This window comes from Mustela nigripes, chromosome 4 (genome assembly GCF_022355385.1).
Source record: "Mustela nigripes isolate SB6536 chromosome 4, MUSNIG.SB6536, whole genome shotgun sequence".
NCBI lineage: Eukaryota > Metazoa > Chordata > Mammalia > Carnivora > Mustelidae > Mustela > Mustela nigripes.
Genome location: NC_081560.1, coordinates 47625179 through 47637741, shown reverse-complemented (window position 1 = coordinate 47637741; position 12563 = coordinate 47625179). Strand labels below are relative to the sequence as shown.

Sequence of the window (12563 nt, the reverse complement as noted above, 5' to 3'; positions counted from 1 at the left end):
GCCATGATACACGCAAAAGATTTCTGAATCTGAAGGATATAGCTCAACAAGCCCATTTCCTGACACTGGGAAGTGGAAAGAGGAGCCACAGCAGAGGCCGTGTGGAAGAAAGTACAATAGGGCCAAGCTTGGCCCCTTGAATCACACCCCCAACTGGCGCTCTTCATTCCAGGTCCTGACCTGAGTAGACAAGGGATCCTTAGGCCTTTTAGCTACAACTTCCTCTTTCTGGAGTTCTTAACTTTCATCTCTACTGTGGTCATGGGAATATATTTTCTAGAATTTTCTCAAGTGGGATACAGGGATTCTTCATGTTCTGAGATGTCACATATTTGAGAATGACACACAGAATTTCATGTATATATATATGTCTACACATACATATATATACATGAAATTCTTGTGTCATGATGCTTTTCCTTTTTTTTTTTCCTTAAATATTTTATTTATTTATTTGACAGAGAGAGAGATCATAAGTAGGCAGAGAGGCAGGCAGAGAGAAAGCGTAAGCAGAGCAGAGAGCCCAATGTGGGGCTCGATCCCATGACCCTGAGATCATGACCTGAGCTGAAGACAGAGGCCCCAACCCACTAAGCCACCCAGATGCCCCCATGATCCTTTTCCTAAAGTCTGTAGACACATTTTCCTTGTCTTCTAGAATTACTATGACAGGAGTCAAGTCTGAGGTAAGCCTGATTTGTATCTTTTTCTAGGTAACCTTTTGTTCTGCTTGAGTTGTTCTTTAATATTAATTTAATAATTTTTCTAGAATATGTATAATGGAGATACTATTTTGGTAACCACCCCCCAGATATATTTCACCTGGTTTGTTTTTTCCCCCCTTTCTCCCACAGCCCTTCCACCACAGCTGGGCGGCAGAACCTATCGTCCAGGGATGGAGAGGTCAGGATTAAAGAAGTTTCTAGAGTACAGGAGGAGATGGTATTGGCAGAAACAAGTGGGTCTTGACTAATTTGAAAGAATGTAGGGGAAGCTGCTCCAGGACCTGGAGATGGAGGCTGACGCAGAAACACAGGCTCAGAGTGCTCTCCCCCAAACACCTGCGCAGCTCACTTCCTCACTCAGCTCAACACGTCACCTTGTCAGGGAAGCCTGCCCTGATCCGTCTGTCCTCACTCCCACCTCCTGCCCCCGCATTCCCGTCCCCCTTACCCTGTTCTGACTTTCCCTATAGCACTTCCCCCACCTGCCACAGGAAATGTGTCCCATCTATGCTATCATCCAAACCCTCAACCCTAGACCCATCTCCTGAGTCTTTGTTACTCTGAATGGACGGAACACATGAAAACCTTGAGATTTCCCTGTTCCCTTCTAGCAGTTTCTTGTGGGGGCCACCCCTCCCAAGGTGCCCTGTCACTCTCATCTCTCTCTTAACTCCTCCTGAGTTGTTTTCTCAGAGTCTCTAAATGGACACAAAACTGATACATTGTCCACAAGAGCTTACTTATTTTTGCTCACTCCTGTGTGGCTAGCTTCTAGCACACTTCCTGGTGCGGCACACAGTAGGCATACAATAAAGAACACTCTGGTAAATATATGACTATATTTCACGGACAATCTTAGGAGAGTTAGTTCACAAATGGGCTACTTTAAGAGGAGAGGCCAACCACGTTCTGAGAGATCCACAAAGCCATGGTGGTGTAATGGGAGAGAGTTCCCTCTTTTCCTGCTTGGCCCAGGACTTGTATTTGTAGTCTAGGTGGTGCTGGAGGTCTGAGCGCATTTCTACCTAGAGCAACAAGCTCGTTTTCTAGAAGCAAGAACTGGGAAGACCTGCCAGATTCTGACAGTCCTTGTTTTCAGGATTGTGAATTTCAACAGGAAAGTGGGTAACACTGTTTCAGGGTTAAAACCTAGATTTGCCATTTCAAACTGGTCATATGGTCAGACTTTTAATGTTATATAATGAACACTTCACAGAGAATGCAATCTCAATTCATTGCCCAAAGGGCAGGTGAGAGGCTGCAGGTCTACGTTATGTCCGTCCTACAGATTATCTTCAAAGAGTATTTTTAGTTATTGCTTCCAAGTATGTACAAATACTTTTTACTAATATACTGGCCACATTCACTATTCTCATTTGCTGTATGCTAGTGAGTTTTTATACTGTTTTAAAGAAAGGAAGGCTGACTGATTAAAACATTTGGATACAGATTGTCCATAGGCTTTATCTATTTATAAAACACAAGAGGTGAAGATTAAAAGAAAAGTAACATCAAACCCCACAGAAACAAGTAAAATGTACTTAATTGATTTTTTGGCAGTTTATTGATGCTGCGACTTTTTTTTCCCCTTGAAAATATATAAAATTTCCCTTTTATCTTCTCTAAAGCTTGCCAAAATAAAGGAGTGACTGCATAATTAATATCCAGGTATTTTTGTGATATTTTGATAATGGGCTCCCCCTCTTCTAATCTCATTTTATATTTCAGACCACACACTCTCAGTTTGTTGATAATGCATTTGGTTGCAGCTGGGGGTATTTCCAGGTCTAAAGCCAGGTTCACATTTTTGCTTTGAAGAGACAGAAATTCCAAACAAATACAGATGGTCAGACCATAAACTTAATTAAAATTTCTGCTTTGCTGGATGTTACATTAAATATGGCCATAATGCCAAGAGAAATACATGAAAAATCCATTTGTATCCACATCCTGCTGCTTCCACATAGTATAAAATAACAGAATGCTAAGAAGTATGTGTTTGTACAGACGTGTGTGAGAGCATGTGTGTGTTAATCCCTTCTCTTTTGCCTTGGCTGTCATACTAGTCTTATTTTGACCAATAAAAGATGGGTTTTCATTAAAATCTGGGAATGGCCAGCTGTACATCTGTTAACTTTTCTTCTATACATTCTCACGCACTAATTTAGGCACTTTCTGAAGCAGTGTGATTTCCTTTTTATGCAAATCTGGACATTTGTATCTTTCCTAATTAACCCAGGATACTTATTTATTTAGAACTGTAAAGAGATAATTACTCATCTCCCGGAGGGTCATAAAGATCATGCCTAAGAAGGTGAAACAGCTTTCTTCTAGAATTTGAAGCAGAGGAAGGAAGAGACCTGCCCAGTCATTCGTAGGTGAGGACTCCTGGAGAGGACAAGTGAGGGTGAAGAGTCCAGTGTGGCTAGAACAGGACAAGCCTGGCACAGGATGGGCAGGGAGGACTGAAAGGACAGCTGGGAACACACCTAACAGGCTGGTTGGCCACATGGTAGGACACCAGCCAGTTTCTACAAGCATCTTAGGCCAACTTCCCCAGGAAAGATGAACATGAGACCAGGGCTTATGTGCAAGGACTTTACTGGTGAGTGTGATCCCAGAAAAGGGCAGAGATACAAAACAGGGTAGAAGGGTATGTTTCAAACTGCTCACAACCATGGGCAACTGGTTGATCTATCCCATAGGATCCTCTGCGGAGGCGAATTAAAGGCATCTCAGGACCCTCCATTACAGGCTGATCTGTGTCCTCCCCAAATTAGGGTGGGCCTTAACCGAATCTGACTGGTGTCCTTTTAAGAAGAGTGAATGTGCACCCACAGAGCAAAGGCCAGTGAGGACACAGCCAGAGGAAAGCTGTCTCGGGAAAAACCAATCCTGCCCATACCTCAATTATGAACTTCCAGCCTTTGGAACTGTGAAACAATAAATTCTGTTGTTCAAGCCACCACTTGGTCCGTGGTTCTTTGTTATGGCAGCTGCAGCAAATGAGTATCCCATCAGACAAGGGAGAAGGAGGGGTCAAAGTTTTGACTATGGAAGGTTCCCTGCCAGTACTTCCGGGTTATGTAAGCAGTTTCCCTTGGAGACGCATGGACTGGGGTCAACAGAGATGTCCTGGGGGAGGAGTGACAGGGGCAGAGTTGGGCTTAAGGCAAGGCCTTGGTAGGTAGCAGCTATGAGAAGCAGACTGGATCCTGGGCAGAAAGGGGCCGCAACAGATGAAAGGGAGGGATGGGAGAATGGCTGGAATAAGAGATAACAAGGCTGAGAGAAGGTGAAGCAGAGTTGAAGTGATCTCTGGTACACAGGGTAGTGACGATGATGAGTGACAATGAGGACTGGCGCTAGGCTCTGCACTCTATACCCTCTGATGCTTTTTTATTTAAAGATTTATTTACGTATTCCAGAGAAAGAGAAGGGGGGAATGGTGCAGGGAGAGAGGAAGAGAGTCCCAAGTAGACTCTGCACAGAGCCCAACGCAGGGTTCAATCCTATGAGATCATGACCTGAGCCGAAACCAAGAACTGTGTGCTCAACCCACAGAGCCAGCCAGGTGCCCCCACCCCCGATACTTTACAGGACATATGTACTCTACAAAAACTATCTTCCTTAATCCCAGCACCCCCTAGAGTTTAAGTAACATTTTTATCCCGACTTTACAGAGGAAGAAACCAAAGAAGACAGAGGTGCAGAACTTGTCATAAAAGCTACTAGCCAGTAATTGAGCTCAAGTTTAATTGAACCTGGCTCCAAAGCTTGTGTCCTCACTCCGGTCGCTCTGCTTTCCCTTGATGCTGTCACTGAAAGTGTTTTAGATAGATCAATAGGAACAGGTATTTTGTCTTAATTTCATACACAAGTTATTTCTTTGAGCACATATGAAGTATTCTATGCAGAATGTTACCTCAGAAGGTCAGTGTAGCATGGCTATTAAACAGTCAGACTGGAGTCAAGATGCATATGTTCAAATCCCAGCTCTTCTACCCACTGGCTGGGTGAATTTGGGAAAGTTACTCAGCCTCTCTGTGCCTTACTTTAAACTTGTGGATGATTAAAAATAGCACCCACCTCCGGAAGTTGTTGTGAGGATTATTTAATATACATAATTTTAAATTTTTAATTACAAAATTTAAAAATATTGGCAAGCTATGACTTCTTCCAATAACTCTTTTCTATGAAAATAATTGAACATTACATGTGCTTCTCCAAATTTTTGCAACACTTCTATTGCTATATAAGCTAAGGGACAGATTTTTAAAAAGTAGTCAAATGTCAGCTGTTAAACATCACACTGCCAGCATCATAAATGAAGTCACCATTTGGCAAATAATTTCTTGGCAGGAGTGGTTCTTACCAACAGGGAAAATTAAAAAAAAAAAAAAAATTAAATAAAATCCCCACTGTGATTTGTCAAGCATTTCAGACACATGGCTCAGCAATTTTTCCAGCTGAAAAGTTCTTTTCCTTCCATCTTAGAACTCAGAGGACCAACTAGAGGGGGTAGACTGTTAGGTAAATTCCATTTTGTTGGGTTTGTGTTTTTTGTGACTGTCAGTTCCCTGCAGGTGAGGCTGTTTTCCATGGGGAGAAGATAAACCACATTATTCAAACACTGACATGGCCTCTGGCTTAGAGGCCATTCTTTATTATCCGATTGCTTTAATTTAATGTGGGGAACCCAGCCGAATGGATGCAGTAGTTGTCTTACCTCATTTCCTCCCTTTCCAAGGTAGAAAGAGCAAGTGCTCTCCTCTGTCAAATGAGGGGTTGAACTAGATGTCCTCCTCGGTCCTTTTGGCTCTGACAATTTTTGTGGCCTCAGATTTTCTTCTTGGCAATGTTTTTGGTTTTCCAGCACATTGAATAGGCCCAAACATCTCTACGTGCTTATCCCAGTAGTTACAGGCAGCCAGGAAAGCAAAAGGCAAGGTCTTACATTTCAGCAAGGCCTTGCAATTTAGAACACGCTTTCACATATGCATCCTTTAAAAAATCTTCACAAAGGTCACGAAGGACTTTCGGATGACGAGACCCAGGGAAGTCGAAGGATCTGTCCAAGGTCACACAGCTTGCAGGAAACAGGGCCTTACAATAAGCCTTTCTATCAGTGCACAGGCTTTTGCGGTCAATGCCTCCCAACCCAAGAGGACAGGATGACATTACCAGGATGCTCAGTTTCTTCAGAGTAGATTCTGTTGGTTCTGATTAGTCATGTCTAGAGCTCTGCACCAGTCATTGTGGCCCGCAGATGGGAAAGCTTCTGATTTACCCAAACCTAGTCACAGCATCTTCTTAGGAGGTGGGAGAGGATCTGCTCCCCTGAACCACATAGCTGAAAATGGGAGCTGGAGAATCAAGGAAGTCATCAGGGCGAAGAGAGTTTAGATGGTGCACAGAAAAATAAGAAATTTCCCATTAATTGCAGAGAAAGCATTTTCCCCAAAAGACATTTTGCAAATAAATTAAGAAATGTTTTATTTTCTATTTTGTCTTAATCAAATTTAATTTTTGCAAAGGCAGTTTTCCCTCCAAGTGATACTGGGTAACCAAAAACGAACTCTAGGGTGGTTGAGGAAATGGAACAAGAAAAAGCTCAACCGTTTCAAGTACCGAGATGTCTGGAAATCCGTATTTGTTGAGTATATCTGGGTCTCAGCTCAAATGAGACAAAGTCACTCTTCTCTGGGACCTTTAGGAAGGATATGGAGCTCTTCCAATCAGATCAAACCAAAAGACATTCCTCAGGCATCCTACATCCAGGGGTCCCCAGGTACAGAGGGGCTGGGGTGGCCATGTTTCCTGCTTTTTCAATTTGAACCATCATCTAATTTTCTGTTTCTTGCCTTGTGATTTCCAGAGTTTATACCTGTGAGCCATTGTTCTTTTGAGGCATGTGTCATTCAAATTCCCTTTGGCTTCAAGAAGTTGCTCAAAGGGTTGTTTTTTTTTTTTTTTTTAGAAAGTTGTTTTTGGATTATATCCTGTTGACCAAAACTTTCCCCTCAGTTGTCATGGTAACTTGCACACTGCAAGAGCTAGATGTTAGCCAAGAGGTTTGACAAGCAGATGACTTCCAGGCAAGGGTTGATTTAGGACTTTTGGGTTGAGGCAAAGGCTTTTACTGTCCTGGAAGCTAGTTTACATAATTAGTAAATCGTTTGGATTCAAATAAGCTAACCTCTAAACCAACCACGGAGTATCCCTACAAGGTACTACTCAACTCATTCAAGGTACTACTCAACTCACTCAATTATATTCTTCAAGTTTCAACTAGTAGCTGACTAGTTAACCCTTGGATGTGGGGGAAGGAAAAGTTGTGGGGTTTGTAAGTTGCACATTTTGTAACATTAAACAATTTTCACATATACAGGAAATATGAATATTTTTTAGGCCACTGGATGAATATCAAATATTAGAATTACAAAATTTTTATTTTTATAAAAGTATTTTCAAAACTTCCATTAAATTTAAAAAAAAATTAAGTTTAATTTGAGCTTCAGTAACTTTTCATTAAAAACATTGATATTACTGGGGTGCCTGGGTGGCTCAGTGGGTTAAGACTCTGCCTTCGGCTCAGGTCATGATCTCAGGGTTCTGAGATAGCCCCACATCAGGCTCTCTGCTCAGCGGGGAGCCTGCTTCCCCCCAACCCCTGCCTGCCTCTCTGCCTACTTGTGATCTCTATCAAACAGATAAATAAAATCCTAAAAAAAATTCTAAAAAAAGTTGATATTATTAATAAATTGTAGGTGTCGTGTCTCTTAATAGATCATTTTGAATATTTAGCAGAAAAATGATATTTCTGGAAAGATATATAAAAATATGGTTAAATTTTCTATAGTAATATTTAATAACTCATATTTTAAAATAAAATATATTCAAATTTTGGATATTTTGAATACCATTACATTTTATATTTCTAATCCTTTAGAATTATTACTATCTATATATAGGACATAATTTATGTCCAACTATTGATTAGTTAAGAGATATTACTGAAATGAAGGCAATAAATGTTACTGAAATATATAAAATTATGTATGTCTTTTTTATATGACAGTGTATCAACACAAAATGTGCACAATAATTAAATTCAGTTCTCTTTGATATTTTGCTATCTTTAAGTCATCTAAAAGTCCCTGTCTAAAAATCATAGCTTTATACATATATTATACATTGTAAAGGTGTTTTTGTCAAGGCCTGGGAATAAAATACACTGTAAAAGTTGGTAGCTGAATTCACAAATTGGAAATGTTAAAACAGTGGCATGTGGGCCTACTGTGTTCCTGCACTCCAGGCCCCATAGCTATAAGCTGGGCCCACATACATGCTCAGGTGTTCCATGGAGACCAACCCTCAGGCTTGGTCACTTGGTTAAGGCAGTAACTACTAGATCACTCCACTGGGAACACACATTTTTCCCTCTGTATTTAGTTAGTAATCTATGGAGTGAGATCTTGCACATTGCTTTAGAATCCATTGATAACCTCTGTCAAATCAGTTATTAATTAGTTATTAGTTATTAATTTGGGGACCAGAAAAAGGTGATTTTCCCAATTCTGTTTTTTCTTCTACATTTTTTAGATGACATTCTTCTGTAACAAAGAGTTTTCCTTCCTTGATATCCTTTGCCCATTTTCATTTTCTTTTAATTAAAAAATATTTTGAAACATACCACTGTGGTCACCACAGAAATGCACCTTTCCAATCTCCCATTGTGGGGAGGAGTATAACTGACTGACAAGCCCAGCTGCTGCCCTTTGGGGTTTTTTTGTTGGTTTTTGTTTTAAGTAAAGTCTGTACCTAGTGTGGGGCTTGAACCCATGACCCTGAGATCACCAGCTGTATGCTCTACCGACTGAGTGAGCCAGGCACCCTTTCATTTTGATTTTGTTATTACCTTTTTTTTTTTTTTAAAGATTTTATTTATTTATTTGACAGACAGAGAGCACAAGTAGGCAGAGAGGCAGGCAGAGAGAGAAGAGGAAGCAGACTCCCTGCAGAGCAGAGAGCCCGATGTGGGGCTCGATCCCAGTACTCTGGGATCATGACCCCCAGCCAAAGGCAGAGGCTTTAAACCACTGACCCACCCAGGTGCCCCAATTTTATTACTTTTATTCATTTTTCCTTTTTTAAACAGTCTTGAGGTTTTCTTTTGTTTCTTTTTTACACTTATCCTGCCATGAATTTGTAGGGAATGGGTTCCAGCAGCTCAGGCTCCTTTCCATTGGTTCTCACAAAGTGTGCTTCTCTGGGTGGAGCTTTCTAGACCTTGAGTTGAACCCAAGCATCTTTCTCTTTGACTTCCTTCTTTTTCTGATCATTTTCCTTCATGTGCTTCAGGAAGCCAGCTCAGCTCTTTGAGTGCTTAATATGCTCAATACTTCCATTAATTCTCTTGGCAAGAGTCCTGCCTTTAACTTGTTTGTTTACAACAATGCCAAGAGCATGCTGGGTAACAGCACAGACCCTTCCAGTGTTGCCATGATAACATTTGTGGGGCGTTCATTTTTTAACAGTGCCCATTCCCTTGATGTCTACAACATCACCTTTCTTATAGATCTGTATGTATGTAGCTAAAGGAATAACTCCATGTTTTTTAAAAGGTGGAGAGAACATAGTGGGTGTCTCTCTTCTTTCCCTTTGTGTTGGTCATTTTGTAAAATTACTGGGAGATGGCGTTCCAGCTGAAAGGAATTACTTTTATTAGTTTATATTTATATCAGCTGCTGCCTTGTGAAAGCACTTCCAAAGTTACGCCAAAGTCAGGCTTCCAAATGTTGATTCCGACCAGTGAGGAGGCATGGCAAGGACACTGTTCCTGCAAGACAGTGATTCCTTGACAGGTGACTTTGGCTCCACACTAGCCTGGCCAAAACTTCCTTAGAACTGTACTTCAGTCCAAGTCTCTTCCTACCCACCCCTACTTTCTCCCACTTCTTCCCAGGTGCCAGATCCACATCATGGTCCCCTCCAGGCATCTCCCTAATACATTTCTTGCATGTTTAACCCCATCCTGGCTTCTTCGTGAACTAAACTAACACAATCATAAATCAAGAGTAAATCAAACACATACATACACTTTATATAATAATACCACCACCCTGGCTATGAAATGGAAAATTATCTATACCTGTCCTTCCACTCATTCACTTCAAAGTGAACCACTGTCCTAAATTCTATATAATCATTGCCTCCCTTTTTTCTTTAGTAACTGACAGATATACTCCCAAGCAAGTCATGGTTAATTCTGTCCATTCTGGAATTTTATATAATGGAATTCTTTTTTTTTTTTTCCAAGATTTATTTAAGAGTGAGCACACCCATACACAAAGGTGGGGGGAGAAAATCAGTCCCCTGCTTAGCGAGGAGCCCCACGTAGGGCTTGATCTCACAACCCTGAGATCATGACCTGATCAAGACTCCATTGCTCAACCAACCGAGCCATCCAGGTGCCCCATAAATAAAATTCTACTTTGGGTATTCTTTATTTTCTTTATTTATTATTCTTTATTTATGAGTGACTTATTACTCACTCAACACCACAACCATCAACACAATATTCAGATGTGTGCAACCATAGTTAAAGACAGTTGACTTCAGTGTTTGTGTGTGGTTTTCTATATTCTTTTGTAGTAGTAAGTTATATATTCTGGACACTAATCTTTTGCTAATCATATGTGTTGCAAATATCTTATCATTTGAGGCTTGACTTTTCACTCTTTGTGACATGTCCGAGGAACAGAAGCAATCACAGATATCTATCTTTCCCTCTATTAAGTTTTAAGAGATTTTTCCCTATTTTAAGACCTTAAAAGATAGTCCCCTGTATTGACTATAACGTTTCATTTTGCTTTTTATATTTTAATCTTTTATGTACCTGAAATTGATTTTTAACATGGCATGAAATAAAAATCCAATTTCTTTTTCTTAATTAAAATATAATTTAGATCTGTAATATTTGCCTTTTACAGTTCTAAGAGTTTCAACAAATTCAACTGGGTAACCAACACCACCATAAAGATATAGAATTATTCTTTTCCTTTATAATCAACCTCTTCCTCTATTCTCAGTTCCTAAGAACGACTGATCTATTTTTTTGTCCCTTGAGTTCTGCCTTTTCAAATAGGTCTTGTAAATGGAATAATACAGTATATAGCATTTTGAGTCTGGCTTCCTCCACTCTGTAAAATGCATTTGAGAGTCATCCATGTTGTATAAATCAGGAGATCTTTTTTTATTGCTGAGTAGTATTTCACTGAGTGGTTGTACCATAATGTATCTATCCCTTCATCCACTGAAAGATATTTCAGTTGTTGCCAGGTTTTGCTGATTCCTACCAGCCCCATAGGAAGATTCCTGTTCTGCATCCTCACCAGCTTACTAACTTGAAATATCAAAAAATAAAAAATAAAAAAAAAGACAATAGTCTTTTCAAAGAACCTTTCTAACATGCATCCAGTGATAACTCATTGTGGTTTTGATTTGTGTTTCCCTTAGGACTCCTAATGGCAAACATCTTTGCATGGGTTTATTTTCTTTCTTTTTTTTTTTTTTTTAAGATTTTATTTATTTATTTGTCAGAGCGAGAGCAAGCATAGGCAGACAGAGTGGAAGGCAGAGTCAGAGGGAGAAGCAGGCTCCCTGCGGAGCAAGGAGCCCGATGTGGGACTCGATCCCAGGACGCTGGGATCATGACCTGAGCCGAAGGCAGCTGCTTAACCAACTGAGCCACCCAGGCGTCCCGCATGGGTTTATTTTCTATTTACATTTCTCTCTTTTTAGGTGGGGTGGGGGTTAGGGGCAGAGGGAGTGAGAGCATCTTGAGCAGGTTCCACACCCAGTGCAGAGTCTGACGTGGGGGTTGATTTCACAACCCTGAGATCATAACCTGAGCCCAAATAGAGTTGGATGCTTAACCAACAGAGACACCCAGGTTCCCCTGCATTCTGTATCTTCTTTGAGCAAATGTTCACTGTTTAAAAATTGGGTTGCTTGCATTATTACAAGGTCATAACAGTTCTTTACATATTCTTAATTAAAGTCCTTTAGGAGATGGTGGTTTACAAATACTTTTTCCCAGTTTGTGACTTGCATTTTCATTTTTTTAAAAATTTATTTATTTATTTGAGAGGCAGAGATCACAAGGAGGCAGAGAGGCAGGCAGAGAGAGAGAGAGAGAGGAGGAAGCAGGCTCCCCGCTGAGCAGAGATCCCAATGTGGGACTCGATCCCAGGACCCTGAGATCATGACCTGAGCCGAAGGCAGCAGCTTAACCCACTGAGCCACCCAGGCACCCCACATTTTCATTTTCTTAACCGTCTTATTTGGTCCTAATTTTATGAAGTCTATTGGATTATTTTTTTAAGGATCATGATGCTTTTTTTTTTTTTAAAGATTTTATTTATTTGACAGAGAGAGAGCACAAGTAGACAGAGAGACAGGCAGAGAGAGAGAGAGAGGAAAGCAGGCTCTCCACTCAGCAGAGAGCCCGATGCGGGACTCGATCCCAGGCCCCTGAGATCATGACCTGAGCCGAAGGCAGCGGCTTAACCCACTGAGCCACCCAGGTGCACCGGATCATGATGCTTTTTGCATCCTAAGAATTCTCTACCTAACCTAAAGTCACAAAATTTTGTCTTATAAGTTTTATAGTCTTCACTTTCACTTTAGGTCTATGATTCATTATAGCTCAACTTTTTTTTCCACATGCTAAGAGATCAAATTATTTTTTAACAATAAAATATCACCATTCTGAAATATCTCATAGAAAGTTATAGTTAACATTTCAGTTCCTTGATTCAAGCTTCTTCAATG

The 12563-nt window shown here is 40.6% G+C and overlaps 1 pseudogene; it reads right to left on the bottom strand.

Annotated features, from left to right (window-relative positions):
* Nucleotides 1-8918: 8918 nt before the first annotated feature.
* LOC132016287 (large ribosomal subunit protein eL21-like) lies at nucleotides 8919-9402 on the bottom strand (annotated as a pseudogene).
* Nucleotides 9403-12563: the final 3161 nt, after the last annotated feature.